Source organism: Pipra filicauda, unplaced genomic scaffold, assembly GCF_003945595.2.
Source record: "Pipra filicauda isolate LSUMZ 115617 unplaced genomic scaffold, ASM394559v2 scaffold47_size6085603_pilon, whole genome shotgun sequence".
In the NCBI taxonomy this organism is placed as follows: Eukaryota; Metazoa; Chordata; class Aves; order Passeriformes; family Pipridae; genus Pipra; species Pipra filicauda.
The window spans coordinates 1562216-1585243 of NW_024104620.1; the positions used below are offsets into that span (position 1 = coordinate 1562216).

The 23028-nt window shown below is 41.2% G+C and overlaps 1 protein-coding gene across 3 annotated transcripts in view; it reads left to right on the forward strand.

Moving 5' to 3' along the window:
* The first annotated feature begins 7416 nt into the window (after window positions 1–7416).
* The window catches only part of SPOPL (speckle type BTB/POZ protein like), a 34553-nt gene continuing 18941 nt past the window's right edge, over window positions 7417–23028 (forward strand). The window contains exon 1 of one of the 3 annotated variants that reach the window (XM_039386327.1): window positions 7417–7601. The gene's annotated coding sequence lies outside the window, so the exon portion shown is untranslated. The remainder of the gene's footprint in view (window positions 7602–23028) is intronic. The other 2 variants (XR_003545984.2, XM_027748951.2) reach the window with 2 other exon arrangements.

Consider the following 23028-nt stretch of genomic DNA (forward strand, 5'->3'; position numbering starts at 1 on the left):
AACCTGCAAAATATGGGGAAAAATAAATACAATATTTTTTGTGCAATATGCAGAACTGAACAAAATAGGCAATTGCATGTGCGACTCGTAAATCCATGGCTAAATTATAACAATTGTGCAACAATCAGTAAATCTCCAGTTACCTGTTCTGCATATTTGGCAGGTATAAAAATAGGCATTTACTGAAATGACAGTGCTGGTTTATTTCAATTATTAAAAGTTATGTATTTAGTGTCCCAACCTAAATATGTTAGGTTTGCAAAGTATGACAAAAGAGCTCAGTCCTATAAAATGCTACGTTAGAAGGAATATTGGTTTTCTTGCTATGCATAGAGACAATTGAGCCAAGTCCTGTCATGAAACTCAAGAGAACTGGGGGAATATTAATGTTAAAAAGTAGTCTTGTGAGTAGCATAATTAAGGATTTTGTTTATCAGTTAGGAAGCAGGAGGATGTTTCGAGAGGCAATTCCACAGAATCTCAAAACAAAAAAGGGTAATAAAGCTCAAAACTATTTGTCTTCCTCACAGACTGAATTGAGGTGTGTGTTTTCCTTCTCTGAATGTGCCTTAGCAACTTGATCTTCATTCAGTGAAGAATTTGTTGATGCTTCTGAGAGTCTATTTGTGTGCTCTCTGAGCCAACCAAATCGTGTTCAGATGCTGGGTTTATCCCTCTTTATAAATGATGATGCTTGGGGGCTACATAAAATTCAGAACTTCATGCTTGTTCTTCACTCTCTGAAAATTACTTTTAAAGGCATTTTAAAAGCTACTTGGTATTGAAATGAGGAAAAGAGTATACATTTGGCATCACTATCAAATTTATGAGTATAAGCCACAAAGCAAAATTTGCTCTTTATTGTTGCTTTCTGGTATAAAAAAAAAGATTCCACACTCTCTGAAGTCTATGGAAGAGAAGGTCCTTTGTGTTTCAGTGCTTTTTGGAGAGCAGAAGGGAGTAGACAAGGAAAGATTTGGCATTATATTCAAAAATACAGGCTTCCATTTCATTTTCTTCGGGGGAAAGGAGAGGAATGCTGATTTGCAAAAAACTTAAAAGCGAGGTTTTCATCCTTTCTCAAGATCCGAAAAGGATCTATTACATTTATTAAAAAAAAATAAAATCATCTTTTCTACATGAAGCTATTATAAAAAATTGACCGCATCCAGTGTTAGCAGTAGTGCCTGTCAGGTTTGTGTCTTATTAAGTACGTCAAATAACACCCCCCTGTTTTGCCATATCATTTGTGACCCTGCAATGACAGTGAAGGGAGAGGCAAGGAGAAAGACCCTGGGACACATCACATGGTTATACAGTCACGGTTGTGGAGTTCTAGCAAATACGAATGAATTCAACAACTTAGGTGTGCAGGATGGAAAAATAAGTGAAAAATCAGCAGATTTATCTGGATGAATGACTGAAAGAAATGTGGGAATTTTTTTTGACAAGAAACTGGTGATAACACATTAGAGAACACTGAGGAGGTAGTAAACAAAGATGGTCAGTGATTTGCAGCTCGACATTCTGCAGAAAAATTATTGTCATTTAGTGCTGCAACCAGTCTCCAATAAGTTTTCTGCCATTATGCATCAAAGAAATATCCACAGGAAGATAGGACACCTGCTTTGAAGTCTTTACTGTCTATTTTAGGGCATAACAGTGAATAGAGTAAACACAGAAAAACTGAGAGAAAGGAACATGACAAGACAAAGCAAATTCAATTTAATAATTCTTTTTTAACACTAATAACATGCAAGCATCCCTTGAAATAAAATATGTTGAAAAACTGACTAAAACTATGTGGGAAATATTTGCCTGTCTTTGTGAAAGTTAGAAAACTCAAGTGTTTTCACCTTTTGCATGAAAATCTTTTCAGTGTTTATTTATTTGTTTTTAATGAAAGAAGAAAGAGAAGATCACACCCAACAGCTGCTGAGCTCAGGCAAAGTTTGGAAGTCCCAAGTTCAAGTATCTGCTAAAACTAGTGTTTGTTTATACAAAGTGTAAACAGAGAAGACTCTAATTCCATATCAGCCAGTAGCTTGGTGGTTTTTATCTGTGGTGTGAAAGACATATCAAAACTCACACTGAATCAGGAAAAACAGACTTGATTGACTCACCCACCACTGCAGGGTCTGTGCTGCAGCCACTGGAACACTGTTTATTCCTACAATAAACTCACCCTCCTCTCTCAGAAGAAACTGCATCTTTGCTAAAACCTTTCTGCCAAAACTAGCATGTATTTCACAGTGAAGAGTTCTGGTTTCAAAACACTGACCTTTTCAAGTGAAGACCCATTCTGTTGAAACATTACTGAACAACTTCAGAGCTGTATCTTTACCTTGTGAGGAATTAGTTGTTTGTCGCAACTTAGCATGTTTTATTGTTTTCCTTTTCAGAAAGAAAATCTAGAAAGAAAATACAGAAAGAAGTTAAGGGGAAAATTCAATCTAAATTGGGTATGCCCTAATACCCTGGAACTTTAAATTCCAAAAAGCAACTCAAATTCTGAAGCCACTATACTATAAGATGACTAAAAACTTCCCTGCTGAAATTTTATACTCTTTTAAAACTGCCCATGAAATTGTGACTCATATCAGTTAGATCTGCCTCTGCATTTACTTAATGCAAAGTCACCCATACATCTTGGCAGTACATTCACAATGTTGTCTGCTGGCTCTGTTAAAAGTAAATAGGGTAAAATAAAATAAGATGCTATGGATTTATCATTATTCCTCCAGAAGGTGCTCTCATTTGGACAACAGACAGGAAAAGGAAACAGAAAGCATGTGACACTAATACTCTTGAGTTATTTGCCACCGTTTTTTCTAGAATATGTCAATAAAAATAATCACACTGATTAGGAAAATTGATGAAATTAATATTCTTGTCTTTAATTTCTTTCAAAAATTTAATTTTATTGATATAATCCTGTTGTGATTCTTGAAAACATCCTGCAGGAATGTGCTTACATGTGTGTGTATAATGCCTCCTTTCAACAAAAAGATCACAAAGAGGCTTATAATGAATCTTTAATTAGAATATATAATTTAATTGAAATGTGACTACTTATTGGGTAGAGAATAGCTTCTACTCATAACTTCATTTCATATTTACATATGCAACTACCTCCCTTAAATCTGTGGGATTAATACTGAAAACAATCTATTTTACATGCTCTGAGGGTTAATATCATCATGTGCAGCAGCTTAATTCAGTTCACCTCATATCACAAAACAAGGATGAAGAAATCTCATCAATAACCTAGAATACATTCTCTATTTCAAATAGAAGCATAGGAAATATGATGTTTAATATGACAGCAGACAGAATTTGTATTTTGAAGGGTTTATCTAAGGTGAAAGTCTCAACAATCCGAAACTTGATCACGCTGGGATCACTGTGTTGGCTGCCCAGACTAGAGCACTTAAAATCTCCAAATACTAATCCTTGTATAACTCTATGTTAACATGCTTACTTAACCTTTTTAGGAGCACTCTTAAGCAAAATTATTCTATAAAGAAACCCCTAAGAACTGTTAGGTAACATGTTTGAAACAGCCTTTAAGAAGGGATCCAGATTGATTGTAATAAAGGAATATCATCAGTTGGACTAGATAGACACTGTAGGTACCTTTCCAACTGAAACGTTTATTCTATTCTATTCTAAATATAAGGACTTCATAATGAAGGATGGTACCACCACAGTACAGTGGAAACATTGCTCTGTCCCAGTGGAAGCTGGGAGGAAAGAACTTCTACAACAGCGGATTTCTTCTTTTGACTTTAATACTTGACAGCTGCTACTGCTTCCAAGTTCACGTTCCTTGCTGCAATCATGACATGTTTACAGGTCTCACACATTAAACAACCCTTCCCCCTACACATATGTGTGCAATGAGATCTTTTTCATAATGACAAGTGATAAACAGTCTAAATAGAGGAGTCAGGACTACTGGCTGTGTGTACAATTAAAACCAACAACTACAACAGCCATTGTGCTGTGCCAAGGTTTCTTTGGAAATATAGTTTCCCTTGCTATAACTTGAAAACTAAATATATTTAGTATTAGGCTTTATTTAGGACAATAAACTAACATAGGCTCTTTCTATGAAAAGCTTTGAACAGTATAAATACCACCAAGTTTCTGCCAGAAAGCGGTGTGTATTGTAAGAGCATATTCCTATGGGACCTCCTGTCTGGTCTGAGGAAGCATGATTTAAGGCACTCACTCTGGACCCAGGAAAGTTTTGTCCTCCTCCTCATCTCTAACAGAATCTGTGTTCTGGAAGTGTGCTTAATCATTTCACCCTGCCTTGTTTTTCGCTACCATTTTCTGTCCTGACTTATTAGATTACAAACTGTGTTTTGTGAAATGTCTGGCACGAAAGGTCACTTATCTCAGTTGACCCACTAAGTGCTGCCATAATGCAAATAACACCAATGCATCCTGACACTACACCATTTTGCCTTAACATTACACAAGAGGCCAGTACTATATGGTGTACTTTAATTCAGCACTAAGAGGGGACAAAAATGGGAATCTAAGGGGGAATAGCAAGGAATAGGACTGAGCATTGGATGAAAAGCACAGGAAAATAAGTTAAACTTTGGTTAAAACTAACTGGAGACTCCAGATCTGGAAGGTGGTCGTTGCTTTGACTGGCAAGCATTTACACACTGTTCTGTGGCATGTGCCCACCCACACCAGAATATTGTATAGGTGGGGGTGAGCAAAAGGACTTTTCAGCCCAATGGGTGCATGAGCTGCAATTTCACCTTTTGTCTGCTGACAAATATGCAGTTTTCCATAACTTCTGTTAACGATCCATCTTTGCAGACAATCTCTACAGCAGGATTTAAGGGAAATGATGGTTATTACATACAAAGATTCAGTTGGCTTACTGTTCTTCCTATGTGCTAAGTTAGTCTAATTAAATCCTAAGATTTCCATGGCAGACTTCTCAGCCTCAAGTAGGAATCCACTCCTAATTTCCAGTAGCAGTGACTGAATTCTGCCCTGTGAAAGAGTGGACATCTTTCACTTCCCAGTTGCAACAGTGTCTCCAAGCACTGATAAGACCAAAAATTCCTACAGGCTGTGTTCTACCTGTGTCTATCTGTGTCTACAAATGTATATTGTGTTTTCCTCTAAGTAATGGGCCCTATGAAAGGTAACAGCCTGGTTCTCCTGGCACTCATCTGGCTTTCTAAATGGAGTAAGTTCTGGTCATGGCTGTAAAACTATTTCCTGGTACGAAAAAGGCTCCAAGCGAACAAAAAATGCTGAGACATCTGAAAATACAGTGCAATGCTAGACAGGTTCCTGAAATAGTTCTGAGAACTAGTACTACCAAAAGCACTATGGCCCTGTCAGTGCAGTTTTTCTCTGCAGGATGAATTATCCAGGGCTCTGTGCCTCACTAATGCAGTTGTATTGATCTTGAGACCTTGCTGGTCTGGGTATCCTTACACAGCACAATGCTGTGTGTATGTACTCTTAGTGCTCGTTCTCAAGAGAAGCAATTAAGGTGTCACTGAGTCTTAATTGTCTCCATAGAGGATGTTTTCTTTAAAGTCCCATTTGTCTGAAAAACAAAGTAAAGCATACTGCTTAAGCTTTATTTCCAACCCCCCACAGGGAAGTTTGCAGTACTGTATATGCAATTTACCAATTATCACACCATTTATTTTTAGAAGCAATTAGGAAGATATGTCAATGATGTAGAGAAATTCACCTGTGTCTAAAGGAAACCAAGCTGACCGACAGCTCTCAGAACTGCTGGGTAGTGAACACGTGTGGTCAGAGCAGAAGAACCCTGGTCAGGGGCTGTGGTGTGAAGAGCTTGAAGCCCATGGCTGTGCCAGTCAGTAGATCTGTGCACCAGGTGAGGGGCTGAGAACCCAACATTAGCCCTGTAAGTCAGGGAGCAGCCACCAAAGGCTAGTTCTTGTTAAGCCCAATACCAGGGAGCAGACGGAGCTCACAAGTGTCAATTTTAGGATGACATCATCTGAAAACCAAAATTATAATTAACTAACTAAAAAGTCCTCGGAAGCCCCAAATCTGCCCCACATTGTGAACCTTTCTGGCAACTGGGGGAATGACCAGGCAGCTGCTTCAGGGGAGCCCCCCTGACCACTCTGAGGGGAGGTACAGAAGAGGGCAATGAGGATGATTAGAGGACTGGAGCATCTCCCTTATGAGGAAAGGCTGAGGGAGCTGGGTCTGTTCAGCCTCAAGAAGAGATGACTGAGAGGGGACCTCATTAACATGTATAAATATTTAAAGGGGGGGGTGCCAAGAAGATGGAGCCAGGCTCTTCTTGGTGATGCCAAGCAACAGAGCCATAGAATGGTGTGGGTTGGAAGGGGACCTTGAAAATAATCTCATTCCAACCCTCCTGCCATGGGCAGGGACACGTTCCACCAGATCAGGTTGCTGAGAGCCCCAATCCAACCTGGCCTTGAACACTTCCAGGGATGGGGCAGCCACATCTTCTTTGGGCAACTGTGCCAGAGCCTCACCACCCTCACAGTATTTTTTTCTAATATTTGATCTAAACCTACTCTCTTTCAGTTTAAACCATTCCCCCTTGTCCTCTCACTCCATGCTCTTATAAATAGTCTTGCCCCATCTTTCCTGTAAGTTCCCTTCAGGTGCTGGAAGGCCACAACTAGGTCACTCCAAAGTCTTCTCTTTTCCAGGCTGAACAATCCTTTTCTCTCAGCTTCTCCTCAATGGGTACTGGAAGGGTTCCCTTCAGGTACTGGAAGGCCACAATAAGTTCATCCTGAAGCTTTCTCTTTTCCAGGCTATCCCTTTCTCTCAGTCTTTCCTCTAAGTTCCCTTCAGGTACTGGAACACCGCAATTAGGTCACCCCCAAGGCCTTCTCTTTTCTGGGTTGAACAATCCCTTTCTCTCAACCTTTCCTGAAGTTCCCTTCAAGTACTGGAAGGCCACAGCTAGGTCACCTACCCCAAAGCCTTCTCTTTTCCAGGCTGAACAACCTCTTTCCCTCAGCACCTCAGAGAGGTGCTCCATCCCTCTCGATGGACAAGAGGCGGAAACTGACACACGGGAATTCCACCTGGACATGGGGTGGAGTGAACGTGCGAGTGACCGTGCACTGGAACAGACTGCCCAGAGAGAGTGCGGAGTCTCCCTCACTGGAGATATTCCAGAACCGTCTGGACTCAATCCTGTGCCACGCTCTTGAGCGGGGAGGTCAATCGCACCACACGCCCCGCCGCGGTCCCATCCCGGGAGCGCCCACCCGACACCCCGCCCGGCCCCGCCCGGCTCATCCCGCCCCGCCCCGCGCGCGTTCCCGGATGGAAGCGGCGCCGCGTGACCGCTCCCTCCCGGAAGTGCGGCGGGAGCGGGAGCGGGGCCGTGCGGGAGCCGGGAGGTGCCGAGCGCGGGGCAGGGACGGGACGGGGCCAGCGGGAGCGGCGGGGAGCGGGCAGGGCAGCGATGCGGCTCCGCCGCCGCTCGGGCTCGCCGCCTTCGCCCCCCGCGGGGCGCCGGTGACCGTCACACCCTGCGCGCCCCGGCGGAATGAGCCCCGCCGCGACCCCGCCAGCGCCGCGATCCGGTACGTGCCGGGGGACCCGTGCGGGTCTGTGTGTGTGTGGGGCTGGGAGAGGGGATGGAAAAGCCTTTGTTGTGCGCCCGGGTGCCCCTGCCCCGGGCAGCGGCCTGGCGGTGCTGCGGGGAGGGCAGGGCGGGAGCGGCCCTGCCCGGCGCTGGGGCGGGCGGTGCTCGCAGGGATGGGATCCACTGCTCCAGCGATCCACTGCTCCAGCGATCCAGGATCCCTGCCTTGGGCTCCCGCAGGCCCTGGGATGAGCGCTTCCAGCCGCGGAGAGCCCAGCCAGGCAGCGCGCTGTGTTCCGCCTGTGCCCTCGTTATCCCCAAGCGCAGTTTGTTTTGGGAAGTTCGCGTCTCGTAGGGAAGTAAAAGAAGGAAGGGAAGTGGAGGGGGTTTTTCTCCCTTCGGGGCTGCGGAGAACTTTAGGGAGGTTGTAGGGACGAGTGAATAATGTGTAAAACAGCTCCTGGTTGATTCATCGGGGCTGCGCGCTCCATCTTAGACGTGGTCAGGAAGTGGAGTTGACTAAGCCTGGGTTTCACCTGATGATGTCGCCTGCTGAAATTCCCGGGAGTCCGGGGGAATTTGCATCACTTTGAGCCTCTTGAGAGCACAAGTAGGTGAGCAAGAACGTAAAGAATGGAAAACAGCAAAACAAAGGAGGCAACACAAGCGATATCGCTGAGTTCCTGTTTTTTTTGTTTGGTTGGTTGGTTTGTTTTTTTTTTTTAACTGCAGGATATAAAACCAGTCTGTTTTAAAATGTAGCTTTGCTTTGTGGATATATTCTTAACTTGTTTTCTGAAATGGTGTTAAGAGTTATAAAAATAGTGTTTAAACAAAAAGGATTGTTTCGAGCCTCCTGCCAAGACGAACAATCTGTGACAGTCAAGCTGGGTCATTCCTTATTCTTATCAGTTCTGCAGAATGCATTATTTTGATAGATATCCCATATGGTTACAGGAATTTTTACCACAGTGGTTGTGAGCTGAGCCATTTGTATGGCTGCCAAGGCATTTTGTTTTAACTGTTGAAAAAAGGCTTTGTTCCTTTTTCTGTTTTTACTAAAACCTTTATTTCTGGTAATAAATATCCCTCTTTAGAGGGACAGGTAGTACTCACTCTTACTTCTGAAAGTTTTACCTGGCTTTTCTCTCTCTGGGCCTTCTGGGATGTGAGGACAAATGTAAATGTTTGTGAAGGATTTCCAGTGTTTGTCTACTGCATGGTTTTTCCCCCCCACTCTGTAAGTGGATATTTACTCAGGAAAGGGAAAATAATTTTTAAACAATATGTCTTTTGTATATAAAGCTGCTAACTTTATATAGGCTTTGGTACATCAGCAGAAACTGCTTTTAACTCTCTTCTGGAAACCTGAGATTTTATATATCCAGAAATATCCTTGGTGTTATATTGCCTTGAAACAGCTTTCTGCCAAACTTTTAACTTTGGTACTTTGCAGTCTGCTTTTAAACTGTCAGTGAAAATAAAGAATTACATTCTGTGCTTGCATAGGCAGTGCGAGCTACTTGTTGCTATTAAAAACTTGTATATACTACAGACAGATATAAAATGAATTTGAAAAGCCACCAGGTTTTTTTCTGGCCCTAATCACTGATTTCAACTGTCAGTGCATGCTCTTTACAGTTTTCAGATGTTCAGTTGAAATCACATATTATAAAACTGGTTTTTTCCTCTTTTTTCTATGTGTTATGTTTCTCTCTTTGTGCCTTTGAAAGCACCTAAACGTAAATATACAGGAGAGAAAATGAAACCAGTTGTCATTATCAACATAAGTTAGAGTGGAGAAGAAATAGCCGAGGACACCAATAGGTAGCATCGATCGACTTGCACATCGATCTCATTAACTTCTCTCTTCATTCATTCTTCCCAAGTTTTCTGTCTGCATTTGTCGTTTTTCCAGCCTTTCATATACAATCCCTTCACGTCTCTATCTTATCTGTTCACTTTTTTCTCTTTGCATCTCATGCCCTTGTAGAAGTGATTCTAATCATAGTTAGAAATGTGCCCTGTTGAATTCGTTTCCAGGCTCTGGTACATGCTCAGGCATAGGCTTCTGTGTGTCTTGCATTGCAAAACTACCCCATCCTGTTTTGTTCTTTTTCCTTGTGTTTTTCTGTTGATGACAAGTGGATATTTTTGGTGTTCTTTTTCTCACAGTTTTTGTGACGGGTTCATATGCTCCTTATGGGCATTTCTGTCTCGTTGTAAAAAGCAGTTGACAACGTGCTGCCCTTTCTGCTTCCTGTGTATTTAGCAAAACATGGTTAAGACTAAGGAAGTGTAAATGAGGTTGTTACACTCTCTAGAAACAGTAACCAGATACTCGTTGTAGTAAAATCCTGAGGTCTTCAAAACACTATGCCCTGGATCAGAGCATGGACTGTGCATTTTGTTGTGTATATTCTGGGCCTTGCATTTTTAGGATAGAATAGGAGGCACTTGCCTCAGTGCTTGTCTAATGCCTGAGCCATCACATCAGAGACTGTGCTCTCCAAGAGGCTCTTGTACCTTTGGCTCTTGGTGCTGGCACAGGTTGCCCAGAGAAGCTGTGAATGCCCCACGCCTGGAATTGTTCAAGGCTGTATTGGATGGGGCTTGGAGCAACATGGTTTAGTGGAAGGTGTCCCTGCTATGGCAGGGGGGTTGGAACAAGATGGTTTTTAAGGTACCTTCCAACCCAACCCATTCTATGATTCCACAATTCCCTTTCCCCTCTGCAAAATATGTGCATATTCACAAGAGACTTCTTCCTTCCTTTGAATCCTTGAGAAACTATCCAGTTTATGTCCTTAGCAAGCTTTGTTTCTGTTTCTTCTTGTCCCACTGATACCAAAAGTCTTCCTATTGGAAGTAAGAAATCTCTCCTTCTGTTTGTGCTCAGTACTTAGAGGAGAATTGTTGCAACTGTGTGAGAAGTGGAGGTGTTTTAATAGTGGTAATTTAGATGTAGTAGTTTTTAACTGAGAGAAAATGGACACTTGCCTTAGTTCAGTGGGTTTTTTTAGGTAGTGTGTATAAGTATGTTGCAGAGTGTGTATTTCGCATAAATTTCTTTTTTCTTTCTGTAATGTTTTAGCTATTCAACTTGTGTGGTGGAATTTTGGCAGGAGTATATGTTGAATATTGGAAAGAGCTTAACCTGAAAAACCTCAACTCTCTTGGTTCCATTTTACCCAAGTTTAATAGCTTTCCAGTGTGTTTTTTTGTAACCTGGTTTAAAATTATTCTTCGTCAGCTATAAAGGTTTTTTATGGAATCACTTTGCAAGCATGTATGTGTCTGTCAACGTTGTTGTGATCAGTGTTTGCATATAGCATTTGGGAAATGTAGTGGAAAGTGAGATACTCTTTCAGCTGGTTCAGAAACTCATTGGCATGGAATAATCCAAAGAGCTCACATGTCCAAATTCCCTAAATTAGATTACTTATCCTGGATACTGCCTTGTATCTCTCAGAAGCCATTTATCACTTGATTTATAATTTTTTTTGGTGAAAAATATTACACTTGCCACTTTTAATTGGTTACTTGTCTCTTTCTCTCTGTGGAAATCATCAAAAATAGGTGATATAAACCGAATGTAATATGTTGCTTTAGTGAAAAAAGCTAGTTTCCTTGTCAGGCTGCTTCTTCAGAGGTTAAAGATGGACTGAGTGATTTCAAAGTGGACTTCACATAAAGTTCAGTGCTGGATGAATGGGGAGAAGTATTGGTGTTGAGTTCTCACCTCTGTAAAAGAGGCTGCTGTATGTACTTGTAACCTCTTTTTTTAAGCATTATAAATGTCTGTGTGCTTTCCCGTGATTTCATTGCTAAATACAAGGAATGAAGCTGGTGGGTTGTGTGAGCACTTCCAAGATGGCAATTTACTTCTTGTGTGCCTGTCAAAGTTTTGGTTTGGTTTGGTTGTTTTTTTTCTTGTTTTTGTTTTTTGAGACAATTGTTTTTAATGGAACAAACTTCAGATCTCAGCTCTTCTAGCTGACAAGGCATTATTGGGGGCTGCAGTTTGATTGTACTCACGCTGTAGGATTGCTTTGGCACAGGCAGCTGCTGAGCCTGTAGTTGGTGGTACCTCAGCAGTTGAGTAGGGAACAGCCTGTGCCAGTTCATCCGCCTTCGTTCATGTGACATTTGCTCTTTGCACTGTATTGTGACTTGACTCCTTAAGTAGTTCAAAGGTGAATTATCATTTGATGTGTAATTTGCCTGGCTGCTTTATAGAAAGGAAAAGCAATTGTGTGCCAGGGAGAATGCAACAGAGTAGCTCTTGGCGTAGGCAGTGCTGCTGCTGGTGGAGTAAATGTCTCCAGCAGTTGGGAAACTTCCAAAGTTCATGGGGTGGGAACCTCTTATTGTTGTGCAGTGGAAAGGATCACTGGGTGAAACTTGGGAGCCAAGCTTTCTCTTGGCCTCCTTCCTGGTTGTTCCTTTAATGTGTCCCTTCCCAAGAGCTCGCTTACCAGTTGGTCTTTTGCAAAATCGATTCATAGGTAGAGTTATGAGCGCAGATGAAGGGAATGGGGGGAGCAATGAATTGCTCTTGATTTCCTTCAAACTATTTGTTTTCTTGTGTATTAAATGTTCAGCAAATTAATTAGACTTGGGTGACTAAAAGAGTTTGGGGTAGTTGCTTCAGCGGTTGCTTCCTGAACAACTGAAATGATGTGTAGGTGCACAACTCTGGCCCAAGGAAGAGCTGGTATTACTTTCTCCTGTGGTGTCCTACTTTCTAGCTCTCTGTTCCATGTTGACTTTTTATTTGGAAAACTTCTTTTCACAAAAGTTTTAATTTTCCTGGCTTTCTTTAATGCATATTCGGTTTCTAATTGATGAATCTGTTTTTTCCATCAGCATGGCCTGTAGCCTGTGAAGGACAGTTTCAATATGCAGAATTTAAGTTAAAAATCACTGGTTTAAGTTGAAATAAAATCTACATACATGTAATTTGTTGTTTTGAGAGCTTAATGTATTAACCTAATGATTCAGATTAGTTAGCTAATAATTTTTTTAAAATTCTTTAGAGGAGGCACATGTGTACTGCCTTCAGCATTGAACACAATAGGGCTCTGAATTAATCTGTAGACATTTCCTCAGCAATAAAACCAGTACTCTTTGGTGGCAGCTTTTCTTAAATTTTAAAACACATGGATTCCTTGTTAACCGAGGTTGATTTCAGAGTTACTTGTTTGCTTATAAACAAAACTCTTGAAGATGAAACCAGAACTGTTTTGTAATCGATTTAGATAACAAGTGCTTAAAATAGTTTGTTTCAGCTTTGTTTCAGCTGCAATATATAATGGAAACAATAAATTTTAGCTCCTTTTCGTCAGCATCAGATGTATGGGCACACTGATATTTATGTATCAAATGGAATAACTGTTCTTGTAACAGGACAAAATACAGTCATCTTAACTGATGTGTCTGTGCTGTGTGCAGAGTTAACTGCAGCAATTGTTTGTGTTCATCTGAATTTGTACCTATTTTTAGGTGGTTTTTTCATGCATTTGGAAAGTTCTTAGAGCCTGTATGAACTCATTTAAAGACTTAAGTCGTACTACTTCAGTTCTGGAAATGTTATACTGGAAACCAAGTTGTCCAAAATCTTTAGCTGATTTAGGTAATTGTAGGTTAATGTAATCCATTGCTGTATTGACTGTCCAAGTGGGTGTGATCTCACTCTTGGGTCTGGGACTGTGCTTGGCATATGGTGGTTTTGGAGGAATAGAATGTATGAAATGTACTTTCAATGTTTTTTTGATCTTTGCAGAACATGTCAAGGTAGATTTTTTTGGTTACTTATGTGCATGACAGGAGAATAATATTTGTGTTGCAATATGGGGTAATATAGTTTGTAAGAAACTGAAAATCCTTTTACTGAAGAAGTTTGCATAAATACACTTTTTGCAAGTTTTGCAAAATACACTGATCAGGTGGTTGATCTAGGGGAAAAAATACAGTAAACAGATATGGTAGTCTCGAATGAATAATGTTACATCCCAAGAGAGGCTTCTGATTAGGGAAGTTCCTGTCTTGCTTATAGCAGAAGATGCTCTATCAGTAATGTTCTCCTAAAGTGGGTTGTAATCTTTAAGAAAAAAAAAAAGGCTGGGGGGAGGGAAGTAAAGCATGATACAAGTAGAAGCAGAAGAAAAGCTTCCATAGGCAGTAGGCCACTCAAAATTCATGTGTGGTAAACTTTATATCCAGAGTTAGTTGCTATGATTACTTATATTAATAGGATTATCAAACAAAATCAACCTTTTTTCTGTAGTCAGTGGTTTTGAGTATTGTTTTACAGGCCAGGCATCATTTTTAATGATTTAAATAGCAGTTGTGTTTGGAAATGTGCCATCTCTTCCAACAACTGTGAGACTCCACTCACTGAGTGGTGAGAGGAAAGATATATGGCAGTAGCATCATCAAGTGTTAGTCTGGGTAAGTAATAAATTAGAGTGTCTGGGCCTTCACAGAGGTTTTCAGAGGCACTTGTAAAGACAGACTCGTCTCTTGATGTTGGCTGACTTCTTGATTTCCTGGTATTAAGTTGCATTTTTTCCTTCTGTTTGTTTTCCTGCTTTGGGAGAGCACTTTTCTGTGGCGGCACTGCAGGCACTGCACTGCATTTGACGAGGTGGCCTCGTCGGGATGATTCACACCGGGGCTGTGTCGTCTGTGGATGGAGGCAAAGAGCATCTGCTTCTGGTCTGCCTTGTTTGGCAGCACCGAAGATGAAACCAAATCTGTTTACTTGCCACAGCCAGTGGAGGACTTTGCAAGCCCGACTGTGCTTCAGCAAAGCCGGGAGGGATATTTGGCTTGTTGAAGTGTAGCTGTCAGTGGGCGATTGCTGGGGGTGATGCAGCCTGTGCAAGCACAGCTTCTGGTGACAGACACCCACGTGGTGGCTTGTACGTTGCCAGAAAGAGCCTCTTGAAAGCAGCTGAGGCAGCTCATGAAAAGAGAGTTTGGTGTGATAGAACTTTGCTGCTCTTTATCAACCCCGTTGCTTCTGTCAGACTGAAATCTGCTTAACTGTGCCCAATAACCAGGCCACTCTGACAGCCTTGCACCAGCCTCTTTGCCTTACTGTACTTTCCAAACTTGGGGAATTTTCTTCTGTAAGTGGGAAAACTTACAGGGAACTGCAAAGGTTTGAAATTGCTTTAGTTGAGTTGTTCTTAAATCCAAAAGTGTAAGCAAAACGGTATCTGGATTTTTTTAAACAGTAGAATGATAGAAATTGTGTATTTGTCTTTGAACTTCAGAAACTAGTTTCTCTTGGACTGAATTTGGCAGCTGGGCTCAATCATTCTTATGAGTCACCTCCAACTCAAGATACTCTGTGATTCTATGAACTTTTAGGATTTTCTTCTTTACCTCTGTGGATGTAAACCTGTCTAGCTGCAGTCCAATACTGAGATGTCAAGTTTTGCTTGCCTTGATGGCTTTCAGAGATTCCAGCTTCATTTTCACCAAAGCAAGTGAGTGTGCAGCTTTACCTCATGACCTACCTGTCTTTCCTAGGATGTGTCTAATCAACTGTTGTGAATGAAATTTAATACCCAGTCCATTGAAATTAGTTCAGTTACAAGAGTATTTGGGTGAACTAGCACAAAATGCACTTCGGTCCTCTGACAGAAATGAGTTTGGGGTTTTTTTTCTCAATTTCCTAGCTTATGAGTTGTTTTTTTGCACAAAGTCTGATCCTCAGGCGTGGAACAGGCCTGAAATGAGCTGTAGCTCTCAACATTTCCAAGATGCAGCTGTGTGAACAAATGTGTCCACTGTTTGCCACGAGAGGTAACAGGGCAACAAATGAATGATCAACCCCCCTCTTGATAACATCTGTAAGTACGAGCTTTTGGCTGCTGAAAGCAGTTGTACCACTTCAGTGGGAGCTTTGCAGGTGATACCAGTCTGCAGAGGTTAATGGACAGAGCATTCTGCTGCTCTGAACAGCTTCTCTGCAGCAAATGAAAGCACCAGTCTCTGGAGAACATAGTCCAGTGCTTTTCACAACTCTTATGAATTTTAAAGGAAAAGAGAAACAAAACAAAGCAAAACACCCCAAACTAGCTGTGAATCTGCTAGAGAAAGATGTTTGTTTGTTACAGTTGAAGTCAACTTTCTGCTGGCTAATTCAAGCTTCTGTTTCAAGTGCAAAGAATAAACTCAAGATTAGCATTTTCGACTTGGTGAACTCTTGACTGTGTGTAACTGGAGTATTTAGGGAAAAAATGTCTTTATTTAATATACTTTCACATGTCACTGGTTTGTTGGAGTAAGAGTAATGGAGTGAAACTAAGGAGGGGAAAAGATCACTTTGGCTGTATACCAGGAACAAAAACCCAACAGCAATAGTTTATTAAAATAGAATAGTTTCCCAAGAGAAGTTGTGGTGGAAATACCCATCTTTTGGGTGCCATAAAACTAGACTGGGCAATGAAAATGAAAAATGCTGTAAGAAATAATCTTGCATTTCTTCTCCAGGGAAATGCATAGAAGACTGCTGTAGGGAATGGTCTGGGATATCTGATACAGAGCACAATGGGTTTCCTATACTACAGAACAATAATGCAAGGCTAATGCTGAGGGATTTTTATCAATAAGCTTGGCTGATGTAAACTAGATGGTTACAGCTGAAGCTCTGCTGAGCCACTAGGGTTTTCTCTCAGCTGAGGTAAAATTCAGCTTTATTTTTCAAAGGCTTAGGATAGGAAAGAAAATTCAGAGAAAAGCCTGAAAGTTACATGTACTCAGCTTCACAGTTTTTACAGCTAATATCATCATCACCTTGCTAATTTTGAGCTGCTGACTTCAGCGTTATCAGTTACAGGTGGAGCCCCATCCTCCTGAAAAGTTGGGCGTTTCACATGTGCTGGGTTTTGCTTTGCTGGGGCTCTTCTGCTGGAACTACCATGAGGATTTGCTTTTGAATTCTGTAGTCTTAGTTGCAGCTATTTTAGGTTGTCTCTGACCCCAGCTGCCTGCCCTTCCCTGCTGGAGTTTGCTGTCCCCTGGGCAGGGGTGACGGGGTGTATATGTAGTTTCTCAGCTGTCACGGTCCAGTCCAAGGTAGTATTTTTTCTCACTGGAGAAGCGTGGAGAGGGTCAGGAATCGGCCTGTGGTGTGGGTGCTGATGTGTGTGTGTATGTGTGTCTCCTGGCTGGGCACAGGCTTCCAGCAGAGCTGGGGGATGGCAAGGCTGAGATTTTAACCGTGAAGCACATGGGAGTAGCCAGAGCTTATGATTTAAGCCCCACAGCTGGTTTGGGTTTGTGTAAACTTGGTTGCTGTTGTGCGGTTCCAGGGAAAACATATACTTAAATAAGCATTTTTTAAAAAAGCCTCAAACCCTTTTAACTGTTATAGGCTGCTTCTTCAGTAAGTGTCACAGGATCTTCCTGTGCACAGGCCAAGTTCTCTTCCCTTCTCTGACCCTGAAAAAGAAACATTTTGTATGTTAGAAGTACTATAGGTAATGTAAAGTGTAGTTTATCCTTAACCTGTAGATTTTCTGACTTAGGGGGTAGATATTGTGTGATTGCAATTGTCTCAGTATCAGTAATTCTGTTCACTAAAATGATGCAGCAATAGATAGGTTTTTAATTCAATAAATACTAAACACTGTATTTAAATTTTCTTAAGTGTATCCTGAGTCTGTTTTCAGAGAAGCCAATGATGATACTGAACAAACTGGATAACTGCCTGAGCTTAATAGACCTTTCAAATGTCTGTTGTTGTGTCGTGGATCATCCATCAGGAAACTTAGTTTTTAGCAATTCTTTCAGAAAGATCAATTGTGAAGAGATGCAAATCCTGCTAATCTTATGAATTTTTGTAAGCGTAACTGCTTATAAGACAAATCCTTAAACAGGAAAAACACCCTAGTTTCTTCAGCTGGATATTTTTTTTAGTCTCTGAGATTCAATGAGAAAGATAATGTCTCCTCTGTGGATTTGAGCAGCATTCCAGCCACAGGAGTTTCGTGCTGCTGGATAAGCATGACCCGGGTGAGAGTGGCGGTTACACAAATCCTTCTGTGACCAAGGAGAAAGGGACATGGCTTTCCTCACTGTTAAATAGTTTGGCCTGCATAAGTTGATGCTACCTGGAACTGGTGAGCACAGTGGAACATTGCTTCAGATGGGGGAGTGATAAGTGACTTTTACTTGGGCCTTAGAGTGCCTTTCACCTGAGAGGTAACTGTTTGGTCTGGTTGGTTTGTTTCTCCCATCTTTAACTTCAGAAATGTGTTCTTGCTCACTGAAGAATTGGTAAGATGGTGAACCTTAAAGCACTTAAATGTTTTTCCCAAGAATTTTTCTCCTCAGTCATTTGAAAAACAAAACTAATTCCTTGAATGACAACTACTGATAGATAGTATTATATGTAACACCTATTACTTATATAATACTACATAATACTTTATTCACTGGTGATCATTTAATGAGAGGAAATAAAATCAACATATCTGTAAGTAGAATGTGTTTATTTTGAATGGGTTATTGGAAGCTGATTTTATTGAATGAAAGGGTTATTCAGTTCAGATTTAAAAAAAGAAAACAAAATTAAAACTTTTTTCTGTACAATTAGACAAACTGTATTTGGGTTCTGAATCGTGTATTTACTAGGAATAAAAAGTTGGAGGAACAGGGTGTTATTTGCCAGTTAACCCTCAGAGGGTGATCTTTTATTTCAACCAGTGATGAACTATCAATATTTCCCAAGGGAGGGCTGTGTGCTGGTTTTGGCTGGGGTAGAGTTAATTTGGTTGCTGGCTGGGGTTAAACCACGACAAGGGGAAAAAAGGTATTTCACAACAGAATTGCATTTCTCGAAATGTTCAGCCCTGCTCAGGAGAAGACCATCACCATTCAAAGGGAATATGCAGTACACGTGGGTGGGATTTGCTGGTATGGCCCAGGAGGGAAACACTTTGATCCTGGAGGCTCAAGCCCTGGGAGGAACAGAAATTGGAGAGAAGAGCCTCAGCAGGGACTGATCAGCCAGTTCACAATGTGCTTTTCCTCTCGTTCCTGTGGGAACAGGACAGGGTCACTGATTTGCTTGGTGAACTGATCTGTGGGTTGGATTCTTCCAGGCTGGATTTGACTTTCAGGGTGCGTTGGATACCCTGCAGAAGGCAGTTTGTTTTGCTATTCTTGCCAGCAATTTGCTGACTGTAATCCTCATTGAAATACAAAGATAAACCCTTGCCATGGTCACTGCTTAACGTGCAGCACCTGCTGCTGTGCCCCTGTTACACTGTCAGTGCTCTGAAGGATCTCCTAGGAGCTGGTTAAACTGAGCTTCTGCTCCTGAGTGTGAGAGCTGGCCCAAGATCCTGCTAATGGGGCAGTTCTTCAAATAAGTGTTCTGTGGGTTTATTATTGGGGGGGAATAGAGAATTCTTCTTTGTGTGTGTTCATATGTATGTGGTGCTTTGCAGTGAAAAAGTTGAGATAATTCCAATGCAAGATGTAAGAGACTGGGAATGTGTTCTTGTCTAGCTCTGAGAGGTTGAAAAGTAACTTTGTTTAGAATAATGTTGATAAATACTCAATGTCAGGGAGGGGAAACAAAATATTTTTGAAGTTCACGTTATTGATATAGGAAGTAGGTTTGAATCTTAAGATCTCATCCTAAGTTAGGAAAATAGAATGCTAATACAGCTTTTAATGAAATTCCATGTAAATACATTTTATGGAAGGTAGCCCATGCTTTCTTTACACTGTATGTGCAGGTAATAAATTAGCAATAATCAACTTCAGATAGCTTGAAGTTAAACACAAATATTTGTTTGACTAGAAGAGCACTTCAGTTGAATCCTAAATAAAATGTACTTCGAGAATTCCTCTTTTTTTATGTTACGTGCCTACTTGCCCACTGTTCTGCAAGTAGTACTGAGCTCTGTGAAGGTCCTGATTTATCAGAGATTGGTGAGAGTTTATCAGAGAGTAGAGTGATTATCAGGTGAAGCCAATACCTTCCTTAAGAGACCAGTAGAAGAATTGTCAAGCCCATCATGTTTGGGGTCAGAGAGTACAGGTGAAGCAAAGTATCTTTGAGCTTTTCTTCTTTTTTTTTTTTTCTCTAAGACAGTAAACTCAAACTCTCAGAGAGTAAAATCAGCACTGACTGCTGCACCCCATTCAGTATGAGTATATCACTTGATTAAAAAAAACCCCAAACAAACAGCAAAGGTACTTGACACCCTTCAAAAATACATCTTGCTCTCCTTTTGAAAACCAGAAACTTGTTTTGCCCTCATCTGCTAAAACTTGTTTTGCTGTTCCCAGTGCAAGTTCCTCAGATGGCCAGAGATTCCTGCCTGGCAGAATGGCCACACTGACTGGTTTGCTGAGCCCTGTCCAGACAGGTATGACATTGCCTGAAAACTCTTGGAGCTATGGCCTGATAATGTCCTGTCACTTCTGGTGCTTTGTTCAGGATAGCCTGCAGAGAAATAAATGCAGGTTGTAGCATGAAAATTGTCCCTCTAAGTTGTTTCATCCTGCAGACAGCAGGCCTCTCGTCCTGCACTTCACTGATTTAATTCCGCCCAGTCGCTCTCCAACTGGTTTTGTGAACTGCAGCTCTCTCTGTTCCCAGCCATTTGCCCTAATGGGCTGTGATGAGGGGTTGGTGCTTGAAAAACTTTTTTGTCAGAGCTGATGACAGTGGCTAATCAATGATTCATAAACAATTTCTTCAAAGTAGTATTTAGTCTTCTCCCCACGCAGAGCTCAGCAGAACAAAGGGTGGGTGTGTAGTTGCACCTCTGTCCTCACCTTCAGGCTTCCCATGCAGTGTCCACTTTGCCCTGGTGACCATCAGTGGCCACTCAGATTGGGTAAGACTTTTTAAAATTGTGCATCGAGGCATACTAAAAAATACAAACAGCTGCTCAGCACAGACTCCCAGGATAATATCAAGTATTTAAAGTTATTGCTTTCTCCCAGTTTTCACAATCGAAAAGTTTGATTTGCTTAGCAAATCCATGTGAAAACAAGTGAGATGTAAATCTGCTTCTCAGAGACGTATCAGGAGGTCATGAAAATCGGCTGCCTCATCCTAATGCTGTAATTGGAAGCTTTACAAAAAGCTGAAGCTATTTTGAAAGACCTGAAAAGTGTCCTTATGTAAAATCAGGCCTTCTTTCAGGACCTGAATGAATTAAAAGCACTAGGTGAAAGCATCCTCTAAAGTATGGATGCCCTGGGTAGAGGTGGTACAGAGACAAGGCAGCAGATGGACCTGAAAATAATTGAAAATAACTACCTTTACTTAAATTCTTACTGAATCAAGCTGATTTAACTGTGAGACAGGAGGGGACAGGTAGCTACTGGTAGCTGGCATGAGGTCACTGAACACTTTCTTAAAGAGATCCTGTACAGCAGTTATTTTCAGGCTTTTTCAATTTAGAAACCCCTTCAGAGCAAATTTCTCTCAGATCTGCTGCTCCTTCATGGTTACAGGGAGCTGACTGGTCCAATGGACTGAAGAATTGAGGTACAGATGAGAGATGAGACAGTCCTGTGCATCTCATGCAAATGACAGAATAAGGAATGGGCTGTATTTCTTCTTGGTCTTAGCTCTGAAGAATTGAAGAGCAGCAAATGGGTTCAGTAAAGCTGAGTTAAGCTGTTCTAACCCTTTCAGGATATGGTTCTGCGTAAAATCAATCGTGTGGGGAACAGCTTCAGTTGTTATCACTGACTAGGATGTGCTTCCTGAAATAATGGTAATATAAGTGCTAATATTTGCATTATGAAAGAGAGATGTTCATGTGTATCCTCAGGAATTTTACTCTGGATGGTTCTGTACAGAGAATCAAAGCCAGTTATAAACCTGTAAGCAAAATCTGTGTAAACGCAACAATACATATGTTTCCTGCTTAAAATATGGGGCAAACAAGTTCTATTATATTAAATTTAGGGGTGCTATTTGTTACTAGTTTTCATTTCTGACAAGTACTAATTAAGTACTAAATATTGTTGTAAATAAATGCAAGTTTTATTTGGGAAAAAGTCATTTATGAGAGACAGCTGAACTGTAGTTATGATTAGTCTTCAGTGTCTCAGTGATCCGTATCTTACAGGAGACCTATTCAATATTTTGTTTTCATCCTGTCTTAGCAGATCTGTTAGTAGAGTGATTATATATCATCTGCTTCCTCATCTGGTAAAAATTGGGAATTAGCTTTGTTTTCAGGGTTTTATACTTCTGTGATTCAGATGCCCATGTCAGCAGGCTTTAATGTGGAAGGGCTACTTCATACCACAACTGAGTGAGAAGCAGTACCAGAAAGGTGGGTGGGAAAACATCGACTGAGGATCGTAGCCATTCACAAAGGAGAATTCTTCCTGTAGGAATAATAAACTCCTTTACCTCATGAGTGAGTTACATGTGGTCTTGCAGTGTCTTCTTACCAATGTTTGCATGAAACCTTGTTTTTAAGTGTTGCCCATCCCTGAAGGAAGAGTTCTAAGAGTTCCAGCAGTACTGGTGATGTGCAATCAGGTCTTTTGAGTAGGGCAATTAATGCTGTTCTATCACAACTAAAAAGACCTTTATGGCAAATGTTGCGGGAAGATTGTTGCCCTAAGTGATAGCAGGATATGTTTAAAGAAACTTTCTGTACTAAGAGAAAATGTTTTGTGGCAGAAATAATTGACTTTCATCTGGTTTGATCAGGGTTCATTTCACTTTTTAGCAACTTAATGGAGCGGCTTAAGTGAAAGGCTGTGCTTCTGGCAGGAACCTGTCTGCAGGTGAGAGCAAACCCTCCCTAGAGCAGAGTCAGCCCAGTAACCCAGAGCTACCCTCTGATGGGCCCACCTTCTCTCATTAGCCAGGTTCAAAGGCGAGTAGGCTGACTAATGATGTGTCTTTAGGTATTATGTGATGGATCTGGGCATGTGACTCAATTCCTGATGGGCAGGAGAAACTGTAGTACTCTATTAGGTGGTAATTCATAACAAAATTGCTTCATTTGCAGTTAGAAAGTTCTGGAGAGTTGGTGAGTTGACTTCAAACTGGTTTTAAGCTTTGTACTTCAATAGGGAACCATCACATGGTTGTGGTGTGGTGATTTTAGTTCTTGAGTAGAAGCTCTTGGAGTTAAAGATACAAGGCATCCATAAAAGATGTGTGGAGGAAATACTACTTTTAATGCAAGTTTAATTTCTTACCCTCCCTTTAGAAATCTCAGGGTTGTGTGAACATATTCTTCTCCCAGGTGGCTGGATGTTCTTCTTCTAGGGCTGAATGATGCCTGTGTGGAACACTAAAGCTTTGGTACTAATAATTGAGTGTTCACAAGGCCCTGGTTATTCTGCAAATCAAAGGAGAAGATCCTAAAGAAAGCTGTAACATGACTGGAGTGGTCAAGGTGGTAATT